The sequence below is a fragment of the Sapajus apella genome, unplaced genomic scaffold (genome assembly GCF_009761245.1).
Source record: "Sapajus apella isolate SASKATOON/1434 unplaced genomic scaffold, GSC_monkey_1.0 scaffold84, whole genome shotgun sequence".
Taxonomy (NCBI): Eukaryota; Metazoa; Chordata; class Mammalia; order Primates; family Cebidae; genus Sapajus; species Sapajus apella.
In genome coordinates this window covers 8,866,092-8,884,704 of record NW_022437024.1, presented here as the reverse complement: position 1 = coordinate 8,884,704, position 18,613 = coordinate 8,866,092, and the positions used below count along the sequence as shown (strand labels likewise).

At 36.6% G+C, this 18,613-nt stretch overlaps 1 protein-coding gene across 7 annotated transcripts in view; it reads right to left on the bottom strand.

Annotated features, from left to right (window-relative positions):
- The window catches only part of PDE3A (phosphodiesterase 3A), a 325,385-nt gene that overhangs the window by 69,574 nt on the left and 237,198 nt on the right, over positions 1 to 18,613 (bottom strand). The window lies entirely within an intron of this gene.

Genomic DNA, 18,613 nt, shown 5'->3' with positions numbered 1-18,613 from the left:
AGGAATTTCATTCCAAAAGTTACATTAATATACCATAAAATTGTATTTTTAGTAATATTTTAATGTGATACTTGAGCCTGGTGTTTATTCAATGAATAGTTTTTCTAATGGTAGATATTCAACAAATGTTATTAGAGATAGACACACACAAAAAAAACTCCATGTGTCTGCTGGTTCACAATGTCCCTCTTCCTGCTGTTCGTAAGAATAAAAATTTCAGTTCTGGGATTCTGTGGCACATCTGTCATAGTCTGCCAAACTGCCTATCAGAGCAGATTCATTCCTCTGTCCTCACAGCACAGAATACAGAGGCCAGGAAAATACATAAAAAAACCTTAAGTATAAAGTTGTAAGATTAAAAAAAATATGAGGGACTATTTTATAATCTTGAAATTAAAACCTTTAAAAAGAATACAAATTCATAAACTGTTAAGGATATTCTCAATGGATCTGACTAAATCAAGATATAAACTTCTGCATAAGAAAATATACCATAAGCAAAGAAAAAATCAGTCTGTGAGGAAATGTTTGTCACACAGAGATGATAAAACATACCCAAATAAAGAGCTTCTAAAAAATCAGTAGAGGACAAAACTGAAAAAGGAAGTGAATAGACAATTCAAACAAAATGTAAATAACCACTAAATTAAAGCCACTTACGTCCCTTATCATTACATTGCAAATCAATATAATAAAAACAACTTTTATTTATGAAATTGGCAAAACAATAAAAGATTCATAACACCAAGTGTTAGTGATGGTTTGGGTAAATAAGTAGCAAGGAAAAACAATCCAAAGTTTTTAACAAGGAATTTTGCTAGTTTAAATGTATATCAATTTCTATTTTAAATGCATATATCTGATGCTCCAGCAAAACAACATACACATCTGGTCAAAAAAATACTTCTACAAATATTAAACATACAAAAACAAGAAAAAGGTTATAGCAGTGCTCTGGCATCAACAACCAAAGAATGTAACTCCAAGATGCATGTAAGTAGAGAAATTTTTTAAAAAAATTCATTATAACTGTATTAGAAAGTTGTATATCTTTGTTTAAAAGATGTGGTTAGATTCATAAAATATTGCCTGGAAAATATTGTTCAGTGGGTTGGAAAAGTATGTTACAGAAAAAGTGAATACATATTATTCTTGTAATTAGAAAAGTATCATAATTATGATAATACCTAACATCTGTAAAGATATTTTGTTTTGCAATATCTATAAGTAATGAGTAAATTACTCTGTAAAATTATCATATAGAAGAGTTATGTCTTTTACCACCAAAACTGCAGTAATAACTATAATAATAATGGTAAAGTTGATATTTATTAACCACAAGTCTACAAAGTATTAATTGATACTATTATTACCTTCACTTTCATTAGACACAAGTAAACTTGCCAAAATTAGACAGGTAGAACATGGAAATATCAGGCTGCAAACAAAAATAGCTTGATTCCATAGCTCAAGGGCTGAACCAGTATGGTGAAAAACAAAAAACAAAAAAACCCAAAAAACAGAAAATCTTAATTTTATGTTCTTAAATATATCTGTAATTACTTAATGCATTATTTAGTAATAGTGCCTGTGTTCTCTGTTCACAGGCCCAATATGACAATTTAAGTGTAATACTAATAGATTTAGGATATGTAGGCATGCCTATGTCACATTTGTACCTATAGGGTTAATTTTATTTTTCTGAGCTAAAAGTAGAATTTTATTTACTTATTTGAAAAATAATTTGTATGGTGTATACTTGAGGCTTATAATGTTATGTGATATGTACAGTCAAATGGTTACTATAGCAAGACAGATTAACATATCTAACATTTCACATAGTATTTTTGTGACAAAACAGCTGAAATCTCCTTTTTTAACAAAAATCTCTAATACAACATAATTTTGTTAAATGTCCGTAGTCCTCATGTACATTAGATCCCTAGACTTATTCATCCTATTTATCTGCTACTTTGTATCCTTTGACCTGCATCTCCCCATTTCCTGCCCCTGCCCTTGATTCTGCCCAGAGTAAACTATGGTTTTATTCTCTATCTCTGAATATTTGACCTTTTTTAAAAATTAAGATTCTACATGTAAGTGAGATCATGTAATATTTTACTGTGTCTGGCTTATTTTACTTAGGATAATGTCCTTCAGGTCCATTTATGTTATGACAAATGGGATGATCTCCTTCCTTTTTAAAGGCTGAATGATATTCCATTGTATGTATATACATTCCATGTTTTCTTTATCCATTCATTCATATACGGATGCTTATGTTGTTTCTGTATCTTGGTTATTGTGATTAATGCAATGAACATGAGAGTGCAGATATCTTTATGTGGTGGTGATTTTATCTAATTTGGATCATACAGTAGTTCTATTTTGAATTTTCCTAAGAATGGTTATACTGTTTTGGATAATGGCTGTACTCTAATCTACATTTCTTACAGCAGTGTTCTAGGGTTCCCTTTTCTCTACACCCTTGTCGACATCTGTTATATCTTGTCTTTTTGATAATAGCCATCCTAACAGGAATGAAGTGATATCTTACAGTAATTTTAATTTGTAATTCCTGATGATTAGTGATGTTAAACACTTTTCCATACATATCTGTTGGCCACTTTTATGTCTTCTTTGGAGAAATGTCTGTTCATGTCCTTTGCCCACTTTTTAATCAGGTTATTTTTCCCCTATTGTGTTATAAGAGTTATTTATAGATATTAATTCCTTATCAGATATATGCTTTACAAATATTTTTTTTCCCAGTCTGTCGGTTGCCTTTTCATTTTGTGATTGTTTTTCTTCCTGTGCAGAAGCTATTTAGTTTGACGTAGTCTCATTTATTTATTTTTTCTCTTTTGGCCTGAGATTTTGGTGTGTTATCCAAAAAATCATTGCCAAGACCAATGTTTGAGAGCTTTTCCCTTAAGTTCTCTTGATGGTTTCAGGTGTTACATTTAGGTCTTTCATCTATTTTGAGTTGATTTTTGTGTTTGGTGTAAGATAAATATATGATTTCATTCTTTTGCATGTAGAAGTTCTGCTTTCTCAGCACCATGTATCAAAGAGATTACCCTTTCCACCTTGTGTCCTCTTAGCACCCTTTTGTAAAATTATTGACCACGTATGTTTAAATTTACTTCTGGGCTCTCTATTCTGTTCTATTGATGTAGGTTTCTGTTGTTATGCCAGTAGCTTGCTATTTTGAGTATGATAGCTTTGTCATATAGTTTTAAATCAGAAAGTATAATGCCTTTAACTTTTTTCCTCTCAGTACTGCTTTGGTTATTTGTTTTTTTTTGTGGTTTCACAAAAATTTTAGAATTGTATTTTTCTATTTCTGTGAAGATGCCATTGGGATGTTGATAGTTATTGCATTAAATTTCTATATTTCTTTGGGTAGTATAAATATTTGAACAATATTAATACTTTTGATCCAGTAACAGGAAATTTTTTTCTATATATTTGTGTCTTCAATTTTTTTCATCAATGTTTTATAATTTTTAATGTATAAATCTTTCACCTCCTTGGTTAAATTTATCCCTAAGAATTTTTTTATGCAATTTTAAATGGGAGTGTTTTTTATTTCTTTTTCAGCTAAGTGCTTATTTGTATATAAAAAATGTTATTGATTTTTGTCTGTTGCCTGTTGATTTTCAATCCTGTAACTTTACTGGATTCATTTGTTAGCTGTAACAGTTTGTTTTGTTTTGTTTTTGGTGGAATCGTTGTAGTTTGCTACATATAAAGATCATGTCATCTCCAAATAGAGACAACATCATTATTTATTTTTTTAATGTTTGTAAAAATGCCAATGAACTAAGTTAACATTCCTTTTTAGAAATAAGTATCTTAGAGAGAGATCCAAGATGGCTGATTACTAGCAGCTCAGGATTGTGGCTCCCAGTGAAGGTGCAGAGAATGAGAGGATGCCACACTTTCAGACGAATTTTTGTTGCTCACGGACCAGGAGATTCCCAGCGGAGGAGCCCCACAGGTCACCAGCACGACTCTTGTGGCCAGTGCTGTGGCTCTGGTGCAGAGTAAATGGGACTGGGTCCCCTTTTGGTCAACGTTTGGAGCTCGGGGAAGGCAGAGTCGCCTATTCAGCTGATTGAAAAAGGGACTCAAGAAGGAAGCCAGACTGGAGATTCCTGGGCAGAAAAGCACCACGAATCTTAACATGGCTGTTTTGGCCGGTGCAGTGGGTTGCTCAGATTCTGGTGCTGGGAATCAACAAGTTGGACATCTACTCAGAGACTAATTTGAAAGTCGGTAATTACAAAGATGACAGGTGGATAAATTTACAATGATGGGAAGAAACCAGCGTAAAAAGGCTGAGAATACCCAAAATCAGAATGCCTCTCCCTCTATATGGGATCACAGTTCCTCATCAACAAGGGAAAAAGGCCTGATGGAGAACGAGTACTTTCCATTACCAGATTTAGGCTTCAGAAGGTGGATAATAAGAAACTTCTGTGAGTTAAAAGAACATGTTCTAGCCCTATGTAAAGAAACTAAGAACCTTGAAAAAAGGTTTGATGAAATCCTAACGAGACTAGACAATCTAGAGAGGAATATAAGTCAATTAATGGAACTGAAGAATATGAGAACTCCACAAAGTATGCACAGGTTTTAACAGTCAAATTGATCAAGCAGAAGAAACGATATCAGAGGTCAAAGACCAACTTAATGAAATGAAATGAGAAGACAAGATTAGAGAAGACAGAGTAAAAAGGAATGAGCAAAGTCTCCAAGAAATATGGGACTATGTGAAAAGACCTAATTTATGTTTGATAGGTGTACCTGAATGTCACGAAGAGAATGAATCCAAACTGGAAAATATTCTTCAGGATATTATTCAGTAAAACTTTCCTAACCTAGTAAGGTAGGAAAATACTCAACTCCAGGTAATACAGAGAACACCACAAGGATATTCCTCAAGTATAGCAACCCCAAGACACATAATCATTAGATTCACCAGGGTTGAAATAAAGGAGAAAATTCTAAGGGCAGCTAGAGAGAAAGGTCAGGTTACCCATAAAGGGAAGCCGATCAGACTCACAGCGGATCTCTCAGCTGAAACCCTACAAACTAGAAGAGAGTGGGGGGGTCAATATTCAATATCCTCAAAGAAAAGAATTTGCAACCCAGAATCTCATATCCAGCCAAATTAAGCTTCATAAAAGAAGGAAAAATAAAATTTTTTTGTGAACAAGCAAGCACTCAGAGATTTCATCACCACCAGGCCTGCTTTACAAGAGCTTCTGAAAGAAGCACTACACACAGAAAGGAACAACCATTATCAGTCATACCAAAAACTTACCAAAAGGTAAATAGTATCTCCATAATGAAGAATCTATATCAACTAATGGGCAAAATAGCCAGCTAGCATTAAACGACAATATTAAACTCACAAATATCAATATTAATCCTAAATTTAAATGGATTAAATACCCCAATCAAAGACACAGACAGGCAAATTGAATAAAAAGTCAAAACCCATCGGTTCACCGTATCCAGATCCATCTCATAAGCAAGGACACACAAAGACTCAAAACAAAGAGTTGGTGGAAGACTAACCAATCAAATGGAGAGCAAAAAAAAAAGAAAGAAAAACAGGAGTTGTAACTTTCATCTCTGACAAAATAGGCTTTAACAGTAACAAAGACTAAAAGAAACAAAGAAGGACATTACATAATGGTAAAAGGATCAATGCAACAACAGGAGTCAATGATCATAAATATATATGCACCCAATATAGGAACACCCAGATACATAAGACAAGTTCTTAATGACTTATAAAGAGACTTGGACTCCCGCACAATAACAGCGGGAGACTTTGACACCACAATGTTAATATTTGACGGATCAATGAGATAGAAAATTAACAGGGAGAGAGGCAGGGGGAAGATGGCCGACTAGGAACAGCTCAGGATTACAGCTCCCAGTGAAAGTGCAGAGGGTGAGTGGATGTCGCATTTCCAGACAGATTTTTATTGTCCATGGACGAGGAGATTCCCAGGCGGAGGAGCCCCATGGGTCACCAGTGCGGCTGTTTCGGCCCATGCGGCTGCTTTACCTGCGCCCTGGCGTGGCAGTTCTCCATACAAAAGACATTGGTCCAGGTGCCCTCTTAGCTGGCGATTGGAGCCCTGAGATGGCAGAGTCGCCCACTCATCTGAAATAGTGAGCCAGGCCAGGAGATTCCTAGGCAAAAAAACAGCCAGGAATCTCAGTGCCGCTGTTTCAGCCGGCTCAGTGAGTCGTGGCACGGGAGATCCTGGTGCCTTTTCAACAGGGACAGAGTCAACCATTCAACAACAACAACAAAAGACTCTGAGTCAGGGAGCCAGGTGATCAGGCTCAGCTGGTCCCCCCCCCCCAAAAAAAAAAAAACAACCCAGTAATTGAAAATGCTCTGGCTTGAGAGTTTCACAGCAAGCACAGCTGAACCCGGGATGGTCCGGCTCTGTGGGGAGGGGTGTCTGCCATTACTGAGACACTCCACCACTTCGGAGGCAGTCTGACCATCGTTGAGGCAGCCCGCCATTGCCGAGGGAAGCTGGCACTACTGAGAGAGTCCGCCATAACAGAGGCGGGCCACCATTGCCAAGGCAGTTCTAACTGCACCCATATAAACAGGACTACAGGGAAGATCACACGGCAGCTGGGCGGAGCCCACAGCAGCTCAGCAAAGCTTCTGCAGGCAGACAGTGACTAGGCTGCCTCCTCGCTGGGCAGGGCAGCCCTGAAAGAAAAAAAAAAGGCAGCAGCATAACAGAAACTCATAAATAAAGCCCTAACTCCCTGGGACAGAGCACCTGGGGAAAAAAAAAAAAAAAGGGAGTTTATGAGTTCTGCCGCAGCAGACCTAAACGTATCTGCCCAACAACTCTGAATGAACAACGGAGCTCACAGCTCAGGACTTGAGCTCCAATAAAGGAGAGACTGTCTCCTCAAGCAGCTCCCTGACCCCCGTATATCCAAAGAGTCACCTCATAAAGGAGAGAACAGACTGACATTTGGTGGGCATCCTTCTGGGACAAAGATAGCAGAAGAGAAAACTGGTAGCAACCCTTACTGTTCTGCAGCTGCTGCAGGTGATCCCCTGGCAAGTAGGGCCTGGAGTGGACCTCAGCAGTCCTACAGCAGAGGGGCCAGACTGTTAGAAGGAAAGCTAAGAAAAAGAAGTAACTTCAGCATCCACAAACTGGAAGTTCACTCAGAGACCCAATCTGAAAGTCAGTAACTACAAAGACAACAGGTGGATAAACCCACAAAGATGGGAAGAAACCAGAGCAAAAAGGATGAAAACACCTGAAACCAGAACACCTCTCCTCCTAAAAGGGATCACAACTCCTCACCAGCAAGGGAACAAGGCTGGATGGAGAAGGCGTGTGATGAAATGACAGAATCAGACTTCAGAAGGCAGGTAATAAGAAACTACAGTGAGCTAAAAGAACATGTTCTAACCCAATGCAAAGAAACTAAGAACCTTCAAAAAAGATTTGATGAAATGCTAACAAGAATGGACAACATAGAGAGGAATATAAGTGGATTGATGGAGCTGAAAAACATAACACGAGAACTTCGTGAAGCATGCACAAGTTTCAACAGCCGAATTGACCAAGCAGAAGAAAGGATATCAGAGGTCGAAGATCAACTCAATTAAATAAAACAAGAAGGCATGATTAGAGAAAAAAGGGTAAAAAGGAATGAACAAAGTCTCCAAGAAATGTGGGACTATGTGAATAGACCTAATCTACGTCTGATAGGTGTACCTGAATGTGACGAAGAGAATGAATCCAAGCTGGAAAATACTCTTCAGGATATTATCCAGGAAAACTTCCCCAACCTAGCAAGGTAGGCCAATATTCAAGTCCAGGAAATACAGAGAACACCACAAAGATATTCCTCAAGAAGAGCAACCCCAAGGCACATACTCATCAGATTCACCAGGGTTGAAATGAAGGAGAAAATGCTAAGGGGAGCCAGAGAGAAAGGTTGGGTTACCCACAAAGGGAAGCCCATCAGACTCATAGCAGATCTCTCAGCAGAAACCCTACAAACAAGAAGAGAGTGGGGGCCAATATTCAACATCCTTAAAGAAAAGAACTTTCAACCCAGAATCTCCTATCCAGCCAAACTAAGCTTCATAAGTGAAGGAAAAATAAAATCCTTTGCGAACAAGCAAATACTCAGAGATTTCATCACCACCAGACCTGCTTTACAAGAGCTCCTGAAAGAGACTCTACCCATATAAAGGAACAACCAGTACCAACCACTCCAAAAACATACCAAATGGTAAAGAGCATCAACACAATCATGAATCTGCATCAACTAATGAACAAAACAGCCAGCTAGCATCAAAATGGCAGTATCAAATGCACACGTAACAGTATTATCCCTAAATGTAAATGGACTAAATGCCCCAATCAAAAGACACAGACTGGCAAATTGGATAAAAAGCCAAAACCCATCAGTGTGCTGTATCCAGGAAATCCATCTCACATGCAAGGATACACAAAGGCTCAAAATAAAGAGATGGAAGAAGATTTACCAAGCAAATGGAGAGCAAAAAAAAGCAGGAGTTGCAATTCTCATCTCTGATAAATTAGACTTTAAAGCAACAAAGATCAAAAGAGACAAAGAAGGACATTACATAATGGTAAAAGGATCAATGCAACAAGAAGAGCTAACGATCCTAAATATGTACACACCCAATACAGGACCACCCAGATACACAAAGCAAGTTCTTAATGACTTAAAAAGAGACTTAGACTTCCACACAATAATAGTGAGAGACTTTAACACCCCATTGTCAATATTAGACAGATCAACCAGACAGAAAATTAACAAGGATATCCAGGACCTGAACTCAGACCTGGAACAAGCAAACCTAATAGACATTTACAGAACTCTCCACCCCAAATCCACAGAATATACATTCTTCTCAGCACCACATCACACCTACTCTAAAATTGACCACATAATTGGGAGTAAATCACTCCTCAGCAAATGCAAAATAACAGAAATCGTAACAAACAGTCTCTCAGACCACAGTGTAATCAAGTTAGAACTAAGAATTCAGAAACTAACTCAGAACCGCACAGCTTCATGGAGACTGAATGACTGGCTCTTCAATGTTGACAGGATAAACAATGAAATGAAGGCAGAAAAAAAGATGTTCTTTGAAACCAATGAGAACGAAGACACAACATACCAGAATCTCTGGGACACATTTAAAGCAGTCTCTAGAGGAAAATATATAGCAATAAGTGCCCACATGATAAGCAAGGAGAGATCTAAAATTGAATCCCTAGCATCAAAATTGAAAGAGCTAGAGGAGCAAGATCAAAAACACTCAAAACCTAGCAGAAGACAAGAAATAACTAAGATCAGAGCAGAACTGAAGGAGATAGAGACACAAAAAACCCTTCAAAAAATCAATAAATCCAGGAGCTGGTTTTTCAAAAAGATCAACAAAATAGACCACTAGCCAGATTAATTTAAAAAAAAAAAGAGAGAATAACCAAAATGATGCAATAAAAAATGATAAAGGGGATATCATCACAGATTCCACAGAAATTCAAACCATCATCAGAGATTATTACAAACAACTCTAAGCACATAAAATAGTAAACCTGGAAGAAATGGATAAATTCCTGGACAGTTGCCTCCTCCCAAGCCTAACCCAGGAAGAAGTTGAAACCCTGAATAGACCAATAACAAGGTCTGAAGTTGAGGCAGCTATTAAGAGCCTACCACCGAAAAAAAGCCCAGGTCCAGATGGGTTCACAGCCGAATTCTACCAGACATACAAAGAGGAGCTGGTACCATTCCTTCTGAAACTATTCCAAATAATCCAAAGAGAGGGAATCCTTCCCAAATCATTTTATGAGACCAACATCATCCTGATACCAAAACCTGGCAGAGACTCAACAAGAAAAGAAAACTTCAGGCCAATATCCATGATGAACACAGATGCAAAAGTCTTCAATAAAATACTAGCAAGCCGATTGCAATGGCACATCAAAAAGCTTATCCACCATGATCAAGTAGGCTTCATCCCAGGGATGCAAGATTGGTTCAACATACACAAGTCTATAAACATAATTCACCACATAAACAGAACCAAAGACAAAAACCACATGATTATCTCAATAGATGCAGAGAAGGCCTTTGACAAAATTCAGCAGCCCTTTATGCTAAAAACCCTTAATAAACTAGGTATTGACAGAACGTGTCTCAAAATAATAAAAGCTATTTACGACAAACCAACGGCCAATATCATACTGAATGGGCGAAAACTGGAAGCATTCCCTTTGAAATCTGACACTAGACAAGGATGCCCGCTCTCACCACTGCTATTCAATATAGTACTGGAAGTTCTAGCCAGAGCAATCAGGCAAGAAAAAGAAATAAAGGGTATTCAAATAGGAAAGGAGGATGTCAAATTGTCTCTATTTGCAGACGACATGATTGTATATCTAGAAGACCCCATCGTCTCAGCCCAAAATCTCCTGAAACTGATAAGCAACTTCAGCAAAGTCTCAGGATACAAAATTAATGTGCAAAAATCACAAGCATTCCTATACACCAATAACAGACTTAAAGAGAGCCAAATCAAGAATGAACTGCCATTCACAATTGCTACAAAGAGCATAAAATACCTAGGAATACAACTAACGAGGAATGTAAAGGACCTCTTCAAGGAGAACTACAAGCCACTGCTCAACGAAATAAGAGAGGACACAAACAGATGGAGAAACATTCCATGTTCATGGTTAGGAAGAATCAATATCGTGAAAATGGCCATACTGCCCAAAGTAATTTACAGATTCAACGCTATTCCCATCAAGCTACCAATGACCTTCTTCACAGAACTGCAAAAAAACACCTTAAACTTCATATGGAACCAAAAGAGAGCCCGCACAGCCAAGTCAATTCTAAACAAAAAGAACAAAGTGGGAGGCATCACACTACTGGACTTCAAAGTATACTACAGGGCTACAGTAATCAAAACAGCATGGTACTGGTACCAAAACAGAGATATAGACCAATGGAACAGAACAGAGGCCTCGGAGGAAACACAACATATCTACAACCATCCGATCTTTAACAAACCTGAAAAAAACAAGCAATGGGGAAAGGATTCCCTGTCTAATAAACGGTGTTGGGAAAACTGGCTAGCCATGTGCAGAAAGCAGAAACTGGACCCCTTCCTGATGCCTTACACTAAAATTAACTCCAGATGGATTAAAGAGTTAAACATAAGACCTAACACCATAAAAACCCTAGAAGAAAATCTAGGCAAAACCATTCAGGACATAGGCATAGGCAAGGACTTCATGACCAAAACACCAAAAGCATTGGCAACAAAAGCCAAAATAGACAAACGGGACGAATCAAACTCCACAGCTTCTGCACGGCAAAAGAAACAGTCATTAGAGTGAATCGGCAACCAACAGAATGGGAAAAAATTTTTGTAGTCTACACATCTGACAAAGGGGTGATATCCAGAATTTACAAAGAACTAAAACACATCTACAAGAAAAAAACAAATAAGCCCATTCAAAAGTAGGCAAAGGATATGAACAGACACTTCACAAAAGAAGACATACATGAGGCCAACAAACATATGAAAAAATGCTCATCATCACTGGTCATTAGGGAAATGCAAATCAAAACTACATTGAGATACCATCTCACACCAGTTAGAATGGCAATCATTAAAAAATCTGGAGACAACAGATGCTGGAGAGGATGTGGAGAAATAGGAACACTTTTACACTGTTGGTGGGAGTGTACATTAGTTCAGCCATTGTGGAAGACAGTGTGGCGATTCCTCAAGGACCTAGAAATAGAAATTCCATTTGACCCAGCAATCCCATTACTGGGTATATATCCAAAGGATTATAAATCGTTCTGCTATAAGGACACATGCACACAAATGTTCATTGCAGCACTGTTTACAATAGCAAAGACCTGGAACCAACCCAAATGCCCATCGATGATAGACTGGACAGGGAAAATGTGGTACATATACACCATGGAATATTATGCAGCCATCAAAAATGATGAGTTCATGTCCTTTGTAGGGACGTGATGAACCTGGAAACCATCATTCTCAGCAAACTGACACAAGAGCAGAAAATCAAACACCGCATGTTCTCACGCATAGGCGGGTGTTGAACAATGAAAACACATGGACACAGGGAGGGGAGCACTACACACTGGGGTCTGTTGGGGGCAATGGAGGAGGGATGGGGGGGTGGGGAGCTGGGGAGAGATACCATGGGGAGAAATGCCAGATATAGGTGATGGGGAGGAAGGCAGCAAATCACACTGCCATGTGTGTACCTATGCAACAATCTTGCATGTCCTTCACATGTACCCCAAAACCTAAAATGCAATTAAAAAAAGAAAAGAAAATTAACAGGGACATCTATGATTTGAACTCAGACCTGGAACAAGTAAACTCAGTGAATATTTACAGAATTCTTCACCCCAGGTCCACAGAACATACATTTTTCTCAGTATCAGAATTACACCTATTTTGAAAGTGACCACATAATTGGAAGTAAATCACTCTTCAGCATTTGCGTAGCATTTCACAGACTTAAATGAAATATTGGTTGGCTGTTTGTTTGTTATTTTCTTCCCTTATTCCTTCCTGTCTCCGCTGTTAAGCACAATTATCGGCATAAAAGAGGTTTTTAATACCTATTTTTAGATTGCATTCCAGCCTGGGCAATAGAGCAAGACTGTTCTCTGTCCCCCTTTCTCTTTCTCTTTCTTTCTTTCAAAAAAAAAAATTGGAGTGGAAATAAGTAATTTAAAGTACATCTCTAATCATTATGCTTCTGAAAATCTCATGCAGTGTTATCCTCTGAAATAGTAATGTTTATTCTTAGCCATGTTGTTCTAATAAACTAACAATTCACTGCACTGTTTCTATACAAATCTGAAATTTTAAGTCAAACTGTTTTCAAGACCCACAATTTTAAGTGTTTTTGACAATGAAATTAAATTTATTTTCTAGTAATAACTAAAGAAGTTCTTTTAAAATGTTCTCAGTACATAAAATCTACAAATCTGAAGAAAAAGAACATGTTCATTAAAATTATAAGTTTTATATAAATTATTGGGAAGAGGACAAGTCTTTATAATTATCAAATTGTGTATCTTTTTTATAATACATTTTATTTTTTCTTTCAAGTAATAGATGTATTTCTTATATATACAGAAAAAAATAGTAAAAATTTTAAGTGACTTTAGAAACAACTGAAAACTCATCTTTATAAGTCAATGTCACAGTTACGTAAGAATTTAGAAAATAAACACATTATATATTGTGTTGCTACTATGCTGTAGATTTTGCAAAAGCAAAGGTCTTTAAGTGAAAACAAAAGCAACATTCAAGCCAAGAGACAAATTATCCATACTGAAATCGGCTAATAAACTGAAGTGAACACTTTTCCTACCAGAAAGGAAAAATTTCCTTACTATCATTTAGTCAGGTCCTCACTTTATTGTTTTTATGATTCGGGAATAAAATTATGTCACAGTCAACAAATATGTCACACATAAGAACTTATTACCACGTTTTGCTCGAATAACTAAAGGCTTTAATGAGGCATGCAATTTAAAACCAACAATCAGATTTGTTTGCAGCAAACCGGCCAAAGCTAACCACACATGAAATGGCAAAAGATGGAAAGATGGATTGGCAGCTGTTTCAACAAACAGCAGGTAAGCTATAAAAGCTGGATATATCTAGGATGTCCCTATTAAGGAATTTTAGGGAAGAGGGGTTTCCGTTTTTGGTAGTGTTTTTTAAGTCATGTACAAAGAAAAAATTGCGTGATTCACACAGAGGGTATTTCCATGCCTATTAACTTTGAAAAAATAATATAATTTAATATTGAGATATACCAATGGTACTCAGAAATATTTAACTGGTGAAATCTTAGATAGTGATAATAAATACTAAATGTTAAGTTTATATAAAAGCCACTTTAAAGAAAAGTCTTAAAACTAACAATCTGAAACCATCATTGAGTGCAGTACGAGCCACACTAAGCACAAAACCGCAGTTGAGTCTTGTTATGGTGCGGGTGATCAAACAAATCTTCCTTTAAAAAGAAGTTACTAAGCAATATAAAACATTCTACTTCACAGACTCTTCTTATAATAGAAATATTTATATTTAACATTTAAGAAAATACAAGCGTATTTCCCTAGACACTATTTAAATGGCAACCAAATTTGGATTGCCACCTTTAAATAGAAAATGTGGAATTTCAGTATGATAAACAGTGGAGGAAAGTGCGGTTTTATATATCAAGCCAAAAATAGGATACTCTTGGTAAATCCACCATTTTTCAATGTAGTTGTTTTTGGATTTTTTCTTTTTTTTCTTTTTCTTTTTTTTTTTTTTTTTGAGACAGAGTCTCATCTGTCACCCAGGCTGAAGTGTACTGGCACGATCTTGGCTCACTGCAACCTCAGCCTCCTGAGCTCAAGTGATCCTCCCATCTCAGCCTCTCTAGTGGCTGGGACTACAGGCTCACACCACCATGCCTGACTAATTTTTTGTATTTTTGGTCCTGATGGGGTTTCACTATTTTGCCCAGGCTGGTCTTGAACTCCTGAGCTCAAGCAATCCTCTCACCTTGGCCTCCCAAAGTGCTGGAATTACAGGTACGAGCTACCACACCTAGCTGAGTACTCAGGTTTTAAACAACTTCGTTTTCCTCTTTTATCTACATCCAGTCTACTTTCCCATTTCCAGGATGTCCTACCTAATGTTGGCTTTAGACTTGCACAATTGTTAATGTCCTTGGTATATTACAGTCTATTTTACTCATCAAAAACAAAGGCCCAGAAAATTTGAGGCCATAGATAAGAAGTTTAAAAGACAACAAGTATAATCAGTATCATACATACTTTTAGACTAGACATGTATCTATCAATTCAGTTGCAGAAAATTTCTTTTAATTCTTATTACTAGGGGGCAAAAATTTTGACAGTGCAGTACTGATATGATGAAAGGGAAATCTTTGAATATGTGTGGAGGTCAGAAAGTATTTGCCCGCTTTATTATAAAAGTCATCTAAGTTTCTAAATTTCCATAAGTTGCAAATTACAAAAAATTCTAACAAGTCCATGTAACCACATTACTAACAGAATGTAATATAAAATTATATATCATTAAGTAATATATCAGATTATTTACTGCAGTGCTGTGTTTGAGTTTGTGCTAAAATATTGAGAATTGGATAATTTCTAAAAGATAAAATCTAAGAATGCATAGGAAATAATTATGGGAAAAGGGTAAATTAAAACAAAAAAGCACATACACATAATTTCATTTAAAGAAAGTAAAGGTGCCCAAGGGAAAAATCAGAAAGAGACTGGAGAAATGGTAGGGTCAACAGAAATTTATTCTTTAAAATGATTAGGGAGATTAGTGGGGGAGGGGTGATGAAGATAATGCACCCAATTCTTGGTAAATTTCCTTTGAGGTAGCACCAATTTTGTCAAGTTATAGCTCTGCTTCCTACATATTTTAAATCGCAGATTAATTGATAATTAAATAAGCTGAATATATCGCTTCCCAGAGGCAGAAAATATAATAATTCTTCAGTCTTCTGACTCAGTGAACAATTTGGCTGTCAAATGCTTTGGAAATTAATTTATTTTAACTGGAGGAAAAGAATTAGAAGTAGCACCAAAAGCCTCTCTTCATAAGTCTACATGAAACTTAAAGATAGGTTACAAATGCTGAAACATTAGAATTGAGAAATTATCTAGATAACTTAGTAGAAATGCTATATACCTCAAATTAGGCCACTTTAAAAATATTTTCAGTTTTATGATGATTTCCAAAACCAAGGTTTCCTATAGGCAATACTGTATCCACTAGAGCACTCAGGCTCTTTTCCTCTAAAATCAGAGAGCTGGGCTGGATCTCTTGAAGATCCCTTCCAGTTGTGCAGATAATTCATTTCTCTACAAAATGTACACACATACACACACACACACATCAAAGAAAGAAAAAAGAAAAGGGTTTTAAAATTATTTCTTGGCATCTTTAAGAATTTTAGATTTTTAAAAAAGATTTTAAAATTACTATATAGACTTAGAAAAATCCTCATTTTATTAATTGCTAATCTTCCACAAGTGCTGCCTTATAAGTTGTTATTGAGTCACTGATGCTGTTTCCTTCTTGTGGTAAATTGCCTAGTGTACACTGAGTACTCACAAGGAATAGGCTAGTTAGTGCAATTTCCATATACTTCTCCCAGTAGAGGCAAGTTACGCATTTGCCTAGTGTCGGTTTCCTTTCTTCCCAAATCTCTTAAGGCCTGTTATATTTGTCATTGTAAATTACATATGCCAACAAAATATCTGCAAGGAAATGACACCTGCATAAAAATGGAATTGTTTCCTTGAAAATGAAATTAGGTAGCTTTACACACATAAATAGATTTTATAAGGGTGAGATCCTAAAAAATGATTTCCATTGAATTAGGTAGGGGAGCTACAACTATAAAGATTCAAAAAGAAAATCACAAAATATCTAAAGGCTTTTCAATTCAGAATGCTTCCACATTCCTAAGTTGTTTCCACTATCATGAAACTGAAACTGGCAATCATGTACAATGAAATATGTGTATGATGTAAGTAAGAAAGACAACCTGAAACTCCAGTCAATTCAATGGACACATACTCGAGAGAAACATTCTTGGGTCTTCATCAAAGAGGTACAAAAACCTGAATACTCTATGTATTAGGTTAAAATATATTACTAGAATTATATAAAATTTATGTCATATTTTTATGATTCTCTGCTTTAGAAACTTTTAAAAATTCCCCGATCAGCTAGTGGTCCTACTTATGTCTGATGAGAGGGCTCCATAGTATTTTAAACTCAACATTTTCTTTTGCTTGAAATGAGACATAATGTACTCGCTATGTTAAAGCTATTCATTAACATTCCTGGAACAAGAGATAGAAAGCTAAGCTTGGTTTATGAATTAGCACTTGGGATGCAAAAAGGTACAAGTACATATTTTCATCATATGTAAGTTTATAAGGCTGTATATATGGGAAGTTGGAAAGCAGAGTTTTATAATGTTGGGATATAAGAGGAAATTTTTATTCATTCATCCATATCAAATATTTATTATATGAGGTAATGCATGGGGTCTTTAAGGATGCAAGACCTGAAGTTAGACTGCTTGTGTTCAAATTTCAGATCTGCTAAGATTTTTATTTTATTTAAAAAATAAATTCATGTTCGTTTTTTGTTTTGTTTTGTTTTGTTTTGTTTTTGAGATGGAATCTCTCCCTGTTGCCCAGGCTGGCAAGCAGTGGCACGATCTTGGCTCACTGCAACCTCCACCTCCCAGGTTCAAACACTTCTGCCTCAGCCTCCCAAATAGCTAGGATTACAGGCATGTGCCACAATGCCCAGCTAATTTTTTTTATTTTTGGTAGAGATGGGGTTTCACCACATCGGCCAGGCTGGTGTTGAACTCCTAACCTCATGATCCACCTGCCTCACCCTCCCAAAGTGCTGGAATTACAGGCATGAGCTACTGTGCCTGGTCCATTTCATTTCTTTAGTTCTTGTTGTCTCATCTCTAAAAAGGGGTTAATAGTAATATCCAATATGTAGTCTAATTGATGACTGACATCATAAACGTAAAAAGCCTTGGTAGAGTGCTTGGCCCAAAGTATATGTATGATAAGTATTATATATCATCAACATTATCATTATTGCTGGTTAAACACTGTTATTGAAAGATTGTGTGTGCAAAGGAATGTATGTTGTGCCCGTGGGTGTTTGTCCCCTACATGAACTGGCCAGTAGTTCCTTTATAAAGATAGCATAGAGATGTGATTTCTCTACCAAGAAAACCGAAGTAAAACAATAAAAACAAAAAACCCAACTATTTCTGCTTCTTATTCTAGGTAAATGCTGTCAGATATATTATACTCCCTACTCCAAAATACTCATAATACTAATATCAGGATTTATAGCCTGTCAGTCAGAAGTATAAATGATAACCTACTCCTTGCAATGTGTATCTAAAGTGGGGGACAGTCTTGTGGGACTGAGCCCTTCACCTGTGGAATCTGATACAGTCTTTAAGTAGATAGTGTTAGAATTGAATTCATTAAGACGCCACCCAACAGATGTCCACTGGAGAATTTATAGGATTATAAATCCTATAAATCCTGATAATATCAGGCTATAAGTCCTGATATTAAAGTTCTTAAAAAGTGATTGTACAAAATTCCTGGTTTCAGTTAATATGGCTGATTGCATTGGAATGATTTATAACACAGGATGTGAAAAGAATTCTAAAAGCAGGCATCATAGCTCCATTGTTGGAAGTATTTTTTTGTTTCTATTTAGTCATCCTGGGAGGCACCCTGGGAGGCAAACACAGCATGGGAGGAATATTCTCAGGGTGGAAAGGGAGTTGGGATAAGAGATGAATAAACAGTGTAAGAGATGACACATGAAAAGGAAATAGTCACTGGGGCTTTTCTCATCCAACTTTGGTCCTCAATGCTGGGAAAAGAC